At 68.8% G+C, this 13,131-nt stretch overlaps 6 pseudogenes; all 6 read left to right on the top strand.

Moving 5' to 3' along the window:
- Positions 1-1,748: 1,748 nt before the first annotated feature.
- LOC148757227 (5S ribosomal RNA) lies at positions 1,749-1,868 on the top strand (annotated as a pseudogene).
- A 1,467-nt stretch (positions 1,869-3,335) lies between these two features.
- On the top strand, positions 3,336-3,454 carry LOC148757226 (5S ribosomal RNA; annotated as a pseudogene).
- Positions 3,455-5,503: 2,049 nt separating this feature from the next.
- Positions 5,504-5,623, top strand: LOC148757225 (5S ribosomal RNA; annotated as a pseudogene).
- Positions 5,624-7,954: 2,331 nt separating this feature from the next.
- LOC148757224 (5S ribosomal RNA) lies at positions 7,955-8,074 on the top strand (annotated as a pseudogene).
- A 1,467-nt stretch (positions 8,075-9,541) lies between these two features.
- Positions 9,542-9,660, top strand: LOC148757223 (5S ribosomal RNA; annotated as a pseudogene).
- Positions 9,661-11,709: 2,049 nt separating this feature from the next.
- LOC148757222 (5S ribosomal RNA) lies at positions 11,710-11,829 on the top strand (annotated as a pseudogene).
- The last annotated feature ends 1,302 nt before the right edge of the window (positions 11,830-13,131 follow it).

Here is a 13,131-nt window from a genome sequence, read left to right as displayed (position 1 = left end):
CCCTCCCTTCCCGCCGGCCACGGTGTCCCTGAAACACAGGGCACAAAGAGCCGGGACAAACCAGTGGACGGCGGGAGCAGCACCCCAACACACCACGCGCCATCGACTCCGGGGGAGACCACCACAAGGGCAGAGCAGGCACGCAGGCGCACAACCCTCACAACCAGGGTGCCTGGGGGCTGCCTCTCTCCTCCCGCGGGCGGGTGCCTGGGCGGGGCTCAGAGACCACAGGCCCTCCGGAGACCCTGGCGGCCCGCCCCGGAGGCTGCAATGGTGACTGCCAACGCCAGGGCAATGCCTCCTTAGCGGAGCCCAGCCCCGGGCACGACCACACTCCGGTGGAGGAGCTGCCACTTCAACACAGCCTCAGTGCGTCTGTAACAGTCCGTGTGCCCGCCTGTGCGTCCCTCACACCCTCCCCCACCCCATATCCGTCGGGCTCTGTGACGTGCCTGTTGGGCTCTGGCTCTGGCTCAGGAGCTCTCTCCCCGCGTGCCAGCCCCCTCTTTCTCTGTCTCTGTCCATGTCTCTCTGTATGTCTAGATACACACATGTACATATACGAGCATATTTCCATCTCGCTCCCTCTTACTCCTCCTCCCGTTCTGTCTGTCTGTCCCTGTCCTGCGGGGACTCTAGCCCCTCTGCCCGCACAAGAATGCAGGATTTGGCGAGGCCAAGAGGGAACACCAACAGACCACGGATAGGGGGCTCATAGCACCATGTCTCACGGGCGGCTGGCTCGGAGACTCGGCAAGCCGGAGCCGCCCGATCCCCAGCCTGCCGGCCGATTCTCTGCCAACCAACAGACCCACCAACCTACCGACCCACCAAGCCGGCCAACTGCAGTCCGCGCCCCTCTGCAATTTGCAGTCCACAATCCGCGCTTCCTAGCTTGGCCACCGCAGCTCTGCCGGTGGCCAATGGCCAACTGGCAACAGCTGATGGCCAAGCGGTCACAGCTGATATCCATGCAGCCCGCACGCAGCACCCCTCCACGCGAGGCCCAGAGCCTGGAGAGTGCTCTCTGCGAGTCTGTCCCCACAGTCCCCGTCTGTCTCTCTCCGCCTCTCTCTTGCTCCGTCTCTGGCCTTCTCTCATCCTCTCTCTCACCTCCCTGGGTCAGGAGAGGTGACGTGTAGCCAGTGAAGTGAACAGTGATCGGGCGGGACGCCGGTCGCTGACGAGGGGCGAGAACCCAGAAAGAAGGCTGTGTGAGGAAGGGTGGCGGCAGACTGGAGGTGCTGCCCCCTGGTGGCGGGTGGCTCTCCCTGGCTTTGGGCCAGTGGGTGGGGCCGGCCAGGGCCAGGGCCTGGGTTGCACGTCCCTAGGGTGGAGGGGACTGAGAGGACCCTGCGACCCCCTCGGTGGCCCTGAGAGGTGGGGACAGCACAGCAGCAAGGGGGGTGTGCGGTTGTGGGGCTGGGGGGAGATGAGAGGGGTTGGGGTAGGGGGGCGGGGTAAAAGCCCTTCGGGGCCTGGGGAGGCCCAGGATGCCAGGGCGCCCAGACATATGTCACAGTCAGGGAACTGACAGAGGCCCGTTAGAGCCACTGGGGGGCGCGAAGGGGCCTCGCTGCGGGCCAGGAGGAGCCCGTCGCCCACACCAGCGGCGTCTGGAGGAGGCGGGGAGCTGGCGGGAGGCGCTCGGGCAGACATGCTCGCCACCCGAGCGGCCCAGCAGCATGGCGTGCGCTCAGAAGCAGGTCGGGAGCAGGCTCTTGGAGTGCCGGGAGCCGGGTCCCAGCGCCTAAGGCCACACCACCCTGCACGCGCCAGATCTCGTCTGATCTCGGGAGCTAAGCAGGGAGGGGCCTGGTTAGTACTTGGATGGGAGACCGCCTGGGAATAGCTGCAGGCTTTTGCTCGCCTCTCCTTTTGCGCCGCGGCCCCGGCGTGGCTCCCTCCGAACCCCTGCCGCCCCTTGCCTCTCTGCAGCCGCCCAGCCAGCCGAAGGTCCCCCTGACCAGCAGAGGGTTAGCCGCCAGGCACTACAAGCTGGCAGCCCCGGCCGCACACCAGGCCCGTCGGCCAGGGCTCCCCCGCACACCCTCTTCTCAGTCCTCTTCAGTCCCGGAGGCTGTCATCTCGATCCCTTCGCCGACCTTCGATCGCCGCCCCCGCCAACAGCGCTGCCCTCGCCCCCGCCGCCACCGCCAAATCCGCCGCCATCACCGCGATCTCCACACCCCCCTCCAGCGCTGACCTCACCCCTGCCCCCGCCCTTGCCACCGCCATCGCTGTACTGCTTCAATCTCCCGCCTCTGCTCTCCCCTCCTCCGCCGCCAGCACCGCCCTCTTCCCCGCTACCGCCGCCGCCGGCGCCAACCCTCCCCGCGCCCAGCGCCCGCCGACACAGCCCCCAACGCTGCCGCCGCCTCCATCGCCGACCTCGCAACCCTCCCGCGCCGCCGCCGCCGCGATCACCGCGCTCCCCACCCCCTCCGCCAGCGCTGCCCTCGCCCCCTCCCCGCCCCCGCTGCCGCCATCGCCGTACTCCCTCAAACTCCCTCCTCTGCTCTCCCCCCCTCGGCCGCCAGCACCGCGCTCCCCACCCCCGCCGCCGCCATTGCCGCACTCCCTCAATCTCCCTCCTCTGCTCTCCCCGCCTCCTGCACCGCCATCTCCCCCGCCCCCGCCCCAGGCCCGCCGCCGCCACCATCGCCATACTCCCTCAATCTCCCGCCTCTGCTCTCCCGGCCTCCTCCGCCCCCGCCGCCGCCGCCGACGCCGCCGCCGCCGCCATCGACCCCCGTGCCCCAGCGCCCACCGTCAAAGCCCCCATTGTCGCCACCGCCATGGCCGCCCTGGCGCCATCCTCGCGGTTGCCATCGCCTACCTCCCCACCCTCCCTCGCCTCCGCCGCGTCCCCCGCCGCCGCAGCCCCCCCCTCCGCAGCCGCCCAAGCCGCCGCCGCGGGGTCCTCCCACAACTCCCAAGCCCAGGGTTGCCTGCTGGTGCAGGCCTCCCCCAGCCTTGGGGGTGCGGTTGTTGGTAAACCTGGTGGCGGTAGGGGGGCGGGGTGTATGGCGGTCTGGGTCCGGGGAGTCCCAGGATGCCAGAGTTCCACGACTTCTGGCACCATCAGGGAAGTGGCAGTGTCCCATGGAGCCTCGGGTGGCGCGAAGGGGCCTCGCTGCCGGCCAGGAGTAGCCCGCCGCCCACGCCAGGGGCATTCGGAAGAGGCGGGGAGCCGGACTGGGGGGGGGGGACGCGGTGCTGGCAGAGCCGGCCAGCGGGTCGATGCTCGCCACCGGAGCCGCGCATCTGCATGGCGGGCGCTCACGAGGCAGGCCGGGAGCAGGCTCTTGGCGCGCGGGGAGCCGAGTCCCATCGTCTATGACCATACCACCCTGAACGCGCCCGATCTCCTCTGATCTCGGGAGCTAAGCAGGGAGGGGCCTGGTTAGTGCTTGGATGGGAGACCGCCTGGGAATACCTGTAGGCTTTTGCTCGCCTCTCCTTTTGCGCCGCCGCCCCTGCGTGGCTCCCTCCGAACCTCTGCCGCCCCTTGCCCCTCTGCAGCCGCCCATCCAGCCGAAGGTCCCCCTGGCCAGAGGCCGGTCAGCCACCCGGCGCTACAAGCTGGCAGCCCCGGCCGCACACCAGGCCCGTCGGCCAGGGCTCACCCCCACACCCTCTTCTTAGTCCTCTTCGCTGAGGCAGGCAGTCAGCCAGCAGCAGTTAGCCGAGCCTGTGTCTCCGCCGGCAGGCACCTCTCCCCACACCCCCGCGCGCCCCCTCCCATCGCCCACAAGAGCCAGGAACCCTCCCTTCCCGCAGTGGCCCCAACACACAGGGTACAAAGAGCCGGGACAAAGCAGGGGACTGAGGGAGGAGCACCCCAACACACCGCACGCCCTCGGACTCCAGGAGAGACCACCACAAGGGGAAGTGCAGGCACGCAGGCACACAACACTCTCAACCAGGGTGCCTGTGGGCTGCCACTCTCCTCCCGCGGGGCGGGGGGTTCCTGGGCGGGGCTCGGAGCCCACTGGCCCTCCCGCCCGGCCCGGGGGCTTCAAGGGTGACTTTCAATGCCCGGGCACTGCCTCCTTAGTGGAGCCCAGCCACGGGCATGACCACACTTCGGTTGAGAAGCTGCCACTTCAAAGCAGCGTCAGTGCGTCTGTCCCAGTCCGTGTGCCCGCTTGTGCGTCCCTCCCCCCTCCCCCACCCCATGTCTCTCTGGCTCTGTGACGTGCCTGTTGGGCTCTGGCTCTGGCTCAGGAGCTCTCTCCCCGCGTGCCAGCCCCCTCTTTCTCTGTCTCTGTCCATGTCTCTCTGTATGTCTAGGTACATACAGGTACATATAGGTGTATATTTCGATCTCGCTCCCTCTTTCTCCTCCTCCCGTTCTCTCTGTCGGTCCCTGTCCTGCGGGGACTCTGGTCCCTCTGCCCGCACAAGAACGCAGGATATGGCGAGGCCAAGAGGGAACACCAACAGAGCCACGGATAGGGGGCTCATAGCACTATGTCTCACGGGCGGCTGGCTCGGAGACACGGCAAGCCGGAGCCGCCCGATCCCCAACCTGTCGGCCGCTTCTCTGCCAACCCACCGACACACCGCCCGTCGACCCGCCAAGCGGGCCCACTGCAATCCGCGCCCCTCTGCAATTTGCAGTCCACCATCCGCGCTTCCTAGCTTGGCCACCGCAGCTCCTCCGGTGGCCAGTGGCCAACTGGCAACAGCTGATGGCCAAGCGGTCACAGCTGATGACCATGCAGCCCGCAAGCAGCACCCCTCCACGCGAGGCCCAGAGCCTGGAGAGTGCTCTCTGCGAGTCTGTCCCCACAGTCCCCGTCTGTCTCTCTCCGCCTCTCTCTTGCTCCGTCTCTGGCCTTCTCTCATCCTCTCTCTCACCTCCCTGGGTCAGGAGAGGTGACGTGTAGCCAGTGAAGGGACCGGACATCGGGCGGGGCTCCGGTCGCTGACGAGGGTTCCAGGGCCCAGACTGAAGGCTTGTGATGAAGGGTGGCTGCAGACTGGAGATGCTGCACCCTGGTGGCGCGGGTGGCTCTCCCTGGCTTTGGGCCTGTGGATGGGTCCGGTCAGGGCCAGGGCCTGGGTTGCACGTCCCTAGGGCCGGAGGGGACTGAGAGGACCCTGCGACCCCCTCGGTGGCCCTGAGAGGTGGGGACAGCACAGCAGCAAGGGGGGTGTGCGGTTGTGGGGCTGGGGGGAGATGAGAGGGGTTGGGGTAGGGGGGCGGGGTGAAAGCCCTTCGGGGCCTGGGGAGGCCCAGGATGCCAGGGCGCCCAGACATATGTCACAGTCAGGGAACTGACAGAGGCCCGTGGAGCCACTGGGGGGCGCGAAGGGGCCTCGCTGCTGGCCAGGAGTAGCCCGTCGCCCACACCAGCGGCGTCCGGAGGAGGCGGGGAGCGGGCGGCAGGCGCTCGGGCAGACGTGCTCGCCACCCTAGCGGCCCAGCAGCACGGCGCGCGGTCAGAGGCAGGCCGGGAGCAGGCTCTTGGGGCGCGGGGAGCCGGGTCCCAGCGTCTACGGCCATACCACCCTGAACGCGCCCGATCTCCTCTGATCTCGGGAGCTAAGCAGGGAGGGGCCTGGTTAGTACTTGGATGGGAGACCGCCTGGGAATAGCTGCAGGCTTTTGCTCGCCTCTCCTTTTGCGCCGCCGCCCCGGCGTGGCTCCCTCCGAACCCCTGCCGCCCTTTGCCCCTCTGCAGCCGCCCAGGCAGCCGAAGGTCCCCCTGGCCAGAGGAGGGTCAGTCGCCCGGCACTACAAGCTCGCATCCCCGGCCGCACACCAGGCCTGTCGGCCAGGGCTCCCCCCCACTCCCTCTTCTTAGTGCTCTTCGCCGAGGCAGGCCGTCAGCCTGCAGCAGTCAGCCGCGTCTCGGTCGCCGCCGCCGCCGCCACCGCCATCGCAGGGCTCCCTCTCGCTCCCCGACCCTGCCGCCGCCGCAACCCCCAACGCCCAAGCCCAGGGCTGCCTGCCGGCGCAGGCCTCCACCAGGCTCTCTCCATCCCAGGACGTGCCGGTGCTTTGCACCTCGGCCCGAGCCCAGGGCACGCCCATCCCTGCGCCTGCCCCCGGGACCCGACACACAGGATCGGCGTGTCCTCGGGCAAACGGGACGCCCACCCGCCCCGCCCCACCGGAGTCTTCTGTCTCCGCTGGCAGGCACCTCGCCCCACACCCCCGCGCGTCCCCTCCCGTCTCCCACAAGAGCCAGGAGCCCTCCCTTCCCGCCGGCCACGGTGTCCCTGAAACACAGGGCACAAAGAGCCGGGACAAACCAGGGGACGGCGGGAGCAGCACCCCAACACACCACGCGCCATCGACTCCGGGGGAGACCACCACAAGGGCAGAGCAGGCACGCAGGCGCACAACCCTCACAACCAGGGTGCCTGGGGGCTGCCACTCTCCTCCCGCGGGCGGGTGCCTGGGCGGGGCTCAGAGACCACAGGCCCTCCGGAGACCCTGGCGGCCCGCCCCGGAGGCTTCAATGGTGACTGCCAACGCCAGGGCAATGCCTCCTTAGCGGAGCCCAGCCCCGGGCACGACCACACTCCGGTGGAGGAGCTGCCACTTCAACACAGCCTCAGTGCGTCTGTAACAGTCCGTGTGCCCGCCTGTGCGTCCCTCACACCCTCCCCCACCCCATATCCGTCGGGCTCTGTGACGTGCCTGTTGGGCTCTGGCTCTGGCTCAGGAGCTCTCTCCCCGCGTGCCAGCCCCCTCTTTCTCTGTCTCTGTCCATGTCTCTCTGTATGTCTAGATACATACATGTACATATACGAGCATATTTCCATCTCGCTCCCTCTTACTCCTCCTCCCGTTCTGTCTGTCTGTCCCTGTCCTGCGGGGACTCTAGCCCCTCTGCCCGCACAAGAATGCAGGATTTGGCGAGGCCAAGAGGGAACACCAACAGACCACGGATAGGGGGCTCATAGCACCATGTCTCACGGGCGGCTGGCTCGGAGACTCGGCAAGCCGGAGCCGCCCGATCCCCAGCCTGCCGGCCGATTCTCTGCCAACCAACAGACCCACCAACCTACCGACCCACCAAGCCGGCCAACTGCAGTCCGCGCCCCTCTGCAATTTGCAGTCCACAATCCGCGCTTCCTAGCTTGGCCACCGCAGCTCTGCCGGTGGCCAATGGCCAACTGGCAACAGCTGATGGCCAAGCGGTCACAGCTGATATCCATGCAGCCCGCACGCAGCACCCCTCCACGCGAGGCCCAGAGCCTGGAGAGTGCTCTCTGCGAGTCTGTCCCCACAGTCCCCGTCTGTCTCTCTCCGCCTCTCTCTTGCTCCGTCTCTGGCCTTCTCTCATCCTCTCTCTCACCTCCCTGGGTCAGGAGAGGTGACGTGTAGCCAGTGAAGTGAACAGTGATCGGGCGGGACGCCGGTCGCTGACGAGGGGCGAGAACCCAGAAAGAAGGCTGTGTGAGGAAGGGTGGCGGCAGACTGGAGGTGCTGCCCCCTGGTGGCGGGTGGCTCTCCCTGGCTTTGGGCCAGTGGGTGGGGCCGGCCAGGGCCAGGGCCTGGGTTGCACGTCCCTAGGGTGGAGGGGACTGAGAGGACCCTGCGACCCCCTCGGTGGCCCTGAGAGGTGGGGACAGCACAGCAGCAAGGGGGGTGTGCGGTTGTGGGGCTGGGGGGAGATGAGAGGGGTTGGGGTAGGGGGGCGGGGTAAAAGCCCTTCGGGGCCTGGGGAGGCCCAGGATGCCAGGGCGCCCAGACATATGTCACAGTCAGGGAACTGACAGAGGCCCGTTAGAGCCACTGGGGGGCGCGAAGGGGCCTCGCTGCGGGCCAGGAGGAGCCCGTCGCCCACACCAGCGGCGTCTGGAGGAGGCGGGGAGCTGGCGGGAGGCGCTCGGGCAGACATGCTCGCCACCCGAGCGGCCCAGCAGCATGGCGTGCGCTCAGAAGCAGGTCGGGAGCAGGCTCTTGGAGTGCCGGGAGCCGGGTCCCAGCGCCTAAGGCCACACCACCCTGCACGCGCCAGATCTCGTCTGATCTCGGGAGCTAAGCAGGGAGGGGCCTGGTTAGTACTTGGATGGGAGACCGCCTGGGAATAGCTGCAGGCTTTTGCTCGCCTCTCCTTTTGCGCCGCGGCCCCGGCGTGGCTCCCTCCGAACCCCTGCCGCCCCTTGCCTCTCTGCAGCCGCCCAGCCAGCCGAAGGTCCCCCTGACCAGCAGAGGGTTAGCCGCCAGGCACTACAAGCTGGCAGCCCCGGCCGCACACCAGGCCCGTCGGCCAGGGCTGCCCCGCACACCCTCTTCTCAGTCCTCTTCAGTCCCGGAGGCTGTCATCTCGATCCCTTCGCCGACCTTCGATCGCCGCCACCGCCAACAGCGCTGCCCTCGCCCCCGCCGCCACCGCCAAATCCGCCGCCATCACCGCGATCTCCACACCCCCCTCCAGCGCTGACCTCACCCCTGCCCCCGCCCTTGCCACCGCCATCGCTGTACTGCTTCAATCTCCCGCCTCTGCTCTCCCCTCCTCCGCCGCCAGCACCGCCCTCTTCCCCGCTACCGCCGCCGCCGGCGCCAACCCTCCCCGCGCCCAGCGCCCGCCGACACAGCCCCCAACGCTGCCGCCGCCTCCATCGCCGACCTCGCAACCCTCCCGCGCCGCCGCCGCCGCGATCACCGCGCTCCCCACCCCCTCCGCCAGCGCTGCCCTCGCCCCCTCCCCGCCCCCGCTGCCGCCATCGCCGTACTCCCTCAAACTCCCTCCTCTGCTCTCCCCCCCTCGGCCGCCAGCACCGCGCTCCCCACCCCCGCCGCCGCCATTGCCGCACTCCCTCAATCTCCCTCCTCTGCTCTCCCCGCCTCCTGCACCGCCATCTCCCCCGCCCCCGCCCCAGGCCCGCCGCCGCCACCATCGCCATACTCCCTCAATCTCCCGCCTCTGCTCTCCCGGCCTCCTCCGCCCCCGCCGCCGCCGCCGACGCCGCCGCCGCCGCCATCGACCCCCGTGCCCCAGCGCCCACCGTCAAAGCCCCCATTGTCGCCACCGCCATGGCCGCCCTGGCGCCATCCTCGCGGTTGCCATCGCCTACCTCCCCACCCTCCCTCGCCTCCGCCGCGTCCCCCGCCGCCGCAGCCCCCCCCTCCGCAGCCGCCCAAGCCGCCGCCGCGGGGTCCTCCCACAACTCCCAAGCCCAGGGTTGCCTGCTGGTGCAGGCCTCCCCCAGCCTTGGGGGTGCGGTTGTTGGTAAACCTGGTGGCGGTAGGGGGGCGGGGTGTATGGCGGTCTGGGTCCGGGGAGTCCCAGGATGCCAGAGTTCCACGACTTCTGGCACCATCAGGGAAGTGGCAGTGTCCCATGGAGCCTCGGGTGGCGCGAAGGGGCCTCGCTGCCGGCCAGGAGTAGCCCGCCGCCCACGCCAGGGGCATTCGGAAGAGGCGGGGAGCCGGACTGGGGGGGGGGGACGCGGTGCTGGCAGAGCCGGCCAGCGGGTCGATGCTCGCCACCGGAGCCGCGCATCTGCATGGCGGGCGCTCACGAGGCAGGCCGGGAGCAGGCTCTTGGCGCGCGGGGAGCCGAGTCCCATCGTCTATGACCATACCACCCTGAACGCGCCCGATCTCCTCTGATCTCGGGAGCTAAGCAGGGAGGGGCCTGGTTAGTGCTTGGATGGGAGACCGCCTGGGAATACCTGTAGGCTTTTGCTCGCCTCTCCTTTTGCGCCGCCGCCCCTGCGTGGCTCCCTCCGAACCCCTGCCGCCCCTTGCCCCTCTGCAGCCGCCCATCCAGCCGAAGGTCCCCCTGGCCAGAGGCCGGTCAGCCACCCGGCGCTACAAGCTGGCAGCCCCGGCCGCACACCAGGCCCGTCGGCCAGGGCTCACCCCCACACCCTCTTCTTAGTCCTCTTCGCTGAGGCAGGCAGTCAGCCAGCAGCAGTTAGCCGAGCCTGTGTCTCCGCCGGCAGGCACCTCTCCCCACACCCCCGCGCGCCCCCTCCCATCGCCCACAAGAGCCAGGAACCCTCCCTTCTCGCAGTGGCCCCAACACACAGGGTACAAAGAGCCGGGACAAAGCAGGGGACTGAGGGAGGAGCACCCCAACACACCGCACGCCCTCGGACTCCAGGAGAGACCACCACAAGGGGAAGTGCAGGCACGCAGGCACACAACACTCTCAACCAGGGTGCCTGTGGGCTGCCACTCTCCTCCCGCGGGGCGGGGGGTTCCTGGGCGGGGCTCGGAGCCCACTGGCCCTCCCGCCCGGCCCGGGGGCTTCAAGGGTGACTTTCAATGCCCGGGCACTGCCTCCTTAGTGGAGCCCAGCCACGGGCATGACCACACTTCGGTTGAGAAGCTGCCACTTCAAAGCAGCGTCAGTGCGTCTGTCCCAGTCCGTGTGCCCGCTTGTGCGTCCCTCCCCCCTCCCCCACCCCATGTCTCTCTGGCTCTGTGACGTGCCTGTTGGGCTCTGGCTCTGGCTCAGGAGCTCTCTCCCCGCGTGCCAGCCCCCTCTTTCTCTGTCTCTGTCCATGTCTCTCTGTATGTCTAGGTACATACAGGTACATATAGGTGTATATTTCGATCTCGCTCCCTCTTTCTCCTCCTCCCGTTCTCTCTGTCGGTCCCTGTCCTGCGGGGACTCTGGTCCCTCTGCCCGCACAAGAACGCAGGATATGGCGAGGCCAAGAGGGAACACCAACAGAGCCACGGATAGGGGGCTCATAGCACTATGTCTCACGGGCGGCTGGCTCGGAGACACGGCAAGCCGGAGCCGCCCGATCCCCAACCTGTCGGCCGCTTCTCTGCCAACCCACCGACACACCGCCCGTCGACCCGCCAAGCGGGCCCACTGCAATCCGCGCCCCTCTGCAATTTGCAGTCCACCATCCGCGCTTCCTAGCTTGGCCACCGCAGCTCCTCCGGTGGCCAGTGGCCAACTGGCAACAGCTGATGGCCAAGCGGTCACAGCTGATGACCATGCAGCCCGCAAGCAGCACCCCTCCACGCGAGGCCCAGAGCCTGGAGAGTGCTCTCTGCGAGTCTGTCCCCACAGTCCCCGTCTGTCTCTCTCCGCCTCTCTCTTGCTCCGTCTCTGGCCTTCTCTCATCCTCTCTCTCACCTCCCTGGGTCAGGAGAGGTGACGTGTAGCCAGTGAAGGGACCGGACATCGGGCGGGGCTCCGGTCGCTGACGAGGGTTCCAGGGCCCAGACTGAAGGCTTGTGATGAAGGGTGGCTGCAGACTGGAGATGCTGCATCCTGGTGGCGCGGGTGGCTCTCCCTGGCTTTGGGCCTGTGGATGGGTCCGGTCAGGGTCAGGGCCTGGGTTGCACGTCCCTAGGGCCGGAGGGGACTGAGAGGACCCTGCGACCCCCTCGGTGGCCCTGAGAGGTGGGGACAGCACAGCAGCAAGGGGGGTGTGCGGTTGTGGGGCTGGGGGGAGATGAGAGGGGTTGGGGTAGGGGGGCGGGGTGAAAGCCCTTCGGGGCCTGGGGAGGCCCAGGATGCCAGGGCGCCCAGACATATGTCACAGTCAGGGAAGTGACAGAGGCCCGTGGAGCCACTGGGGGGCGCGAAGGGGCCTCGCTGCTGGCCAGGAGTAGCCCGTCGCCCACACCAGCGGCGTCCGGAGGAGGCGGGGAGCGGGCGGCAGGCGCTCGGGCAGACGTGCTCGCCACCCTAGCGGCCCAGCAGCACGGCGCGCGGTCAGAGGCAGGCCGGGAGCAGGCTCTTGGGGCGCGGGGAGCCGGGTCCCAGCGTCTACGGCCATACCACCCTGAACGCGCCCGATCTCCTCTGATCTCGGGAGCTAAGCAGGGAGGGGCCTGGTTAGTACTTGGATGGGAGACCGCCTGGGAATAGCTGCAGGCTTTTGCTCGCCTCTCCTTTTGCGCCGCCGCCCCGGCGTGGCTCCCTCCGAACCCCTGCCGCCCTTTGCCCCTCTGCAGCCGCCCAGGCAGCCGAAGGTCCCCCTGGCCAGAGGAGGGTCAGTCGCCCGGCACTACAAGCTCGCATCCCCGGCCGCACACCAGGCCTGTCGGCCAGGGCTCCCCCCCACTCCCTCTTCTTAGTGCTCTTCGCCGAGGCAGGCCGTCAGCCTGCAGCAGTCAGCCGCGTCTCGGTCGCCGCCGCCGCCGCCACCGCCATCGCAGGGCTCCCTCTCGCTCCCCGACCCTGCCGCCGCCGCAACCCCCAACGCCCAAGCCCAGGGCTGCCTGCCGGCGCAGGCCTCCACCAGGCTCTCTCCATCCCAGGACGTGCCGGTGCTTTGCACCTCGGCCCGAGCCCAGGGCACGCCCATCCCTGCGCCTGCCCCCGGGACCCGACACACAGGATCGGCGTGTCCTCGGGCAAACGGGACGCCCACCCGCCCCGCCCCACCGGAGTCTTCTGTCTCCGCTGGCAGGCACCTCGCCCCACACCCCCGCGCGTCCCCTCCCGTCTCCCACAAGAGCCAGGAGCCCTCCCTTCCCGCCGGCAACGGTGTCCCTGAAACACAGGGCACAAAGAGCCGGGACAAACCAGGGGACGGCGGGAGCAGCACCCCAACACACCACGCGCCATCGACTCCGGGGGAGACCACCACAAGGGCAGAGCAGGCACGCAGGCGCACAACCCTCACAACCAGGGTGCCTGGGGGCTGCCTCTCTCCTCCCGCGGGCGGGTGCCTGGGCGGGGCTCAGAGACCACAGGCCCTCCGGAGACCCTGGCGGCCCGCCCCGGAGGCTGCAATGGTGACTGCCAACGCCAGGGCAATGCCTCCTTAGCGGAGCCCAGCCCCGGGCACGACCACACTCCGGTGGAGGAGCTGCCACTTCAACACAGCCTCAGTGCGTCTGTAACAGTCCGTGTGCCCGCCTGTGCGTCCCTCACACCCTCCCCCACCCCATATCCGTCGGGCTCTGTGACGTGCCTGTTGGGCTCTGGCTCTGGCTCAGGAGCTCTCTCCCCGCGTGCCAGCCCCCTCTTTCTCTGTCTCTGTCCATGTCTCTCTGTATGTCTAGATACATACATGTACATATACGAGCATATTTCCATCTCGCTCCCTCTTACTCCTCCTCCCGTTCTGTCTGTCTGTCCCTGTCCTGCGGGGACTCTAGCCCCTCTGCCCGCACAAGAATGCAGGATTTGGCGAGGCCAAGAGGGAACACCAACAGACCACGGATAGGGGGCTCATAGC

The sequence above is a fragment of the Rhinolophus sinicus genome, chromosome 9 (assembly GCF_057876585.1).
Source record: "Rhinolophus sinicus isolate RSI-liver-muscle chromosome 9, RSI-T2T, whole genome shotgun sequence".
NCBI classification, from domain to species: Eukaryota; Metazoa; Chordata; class Mammalia; order Chiroptera; family Rhinolophidae; genus Rhinolophus; species Rhinolophus sinicus.
This window is presented reverse-complemented; position numbering and strand designations above follow the sequence as displayed.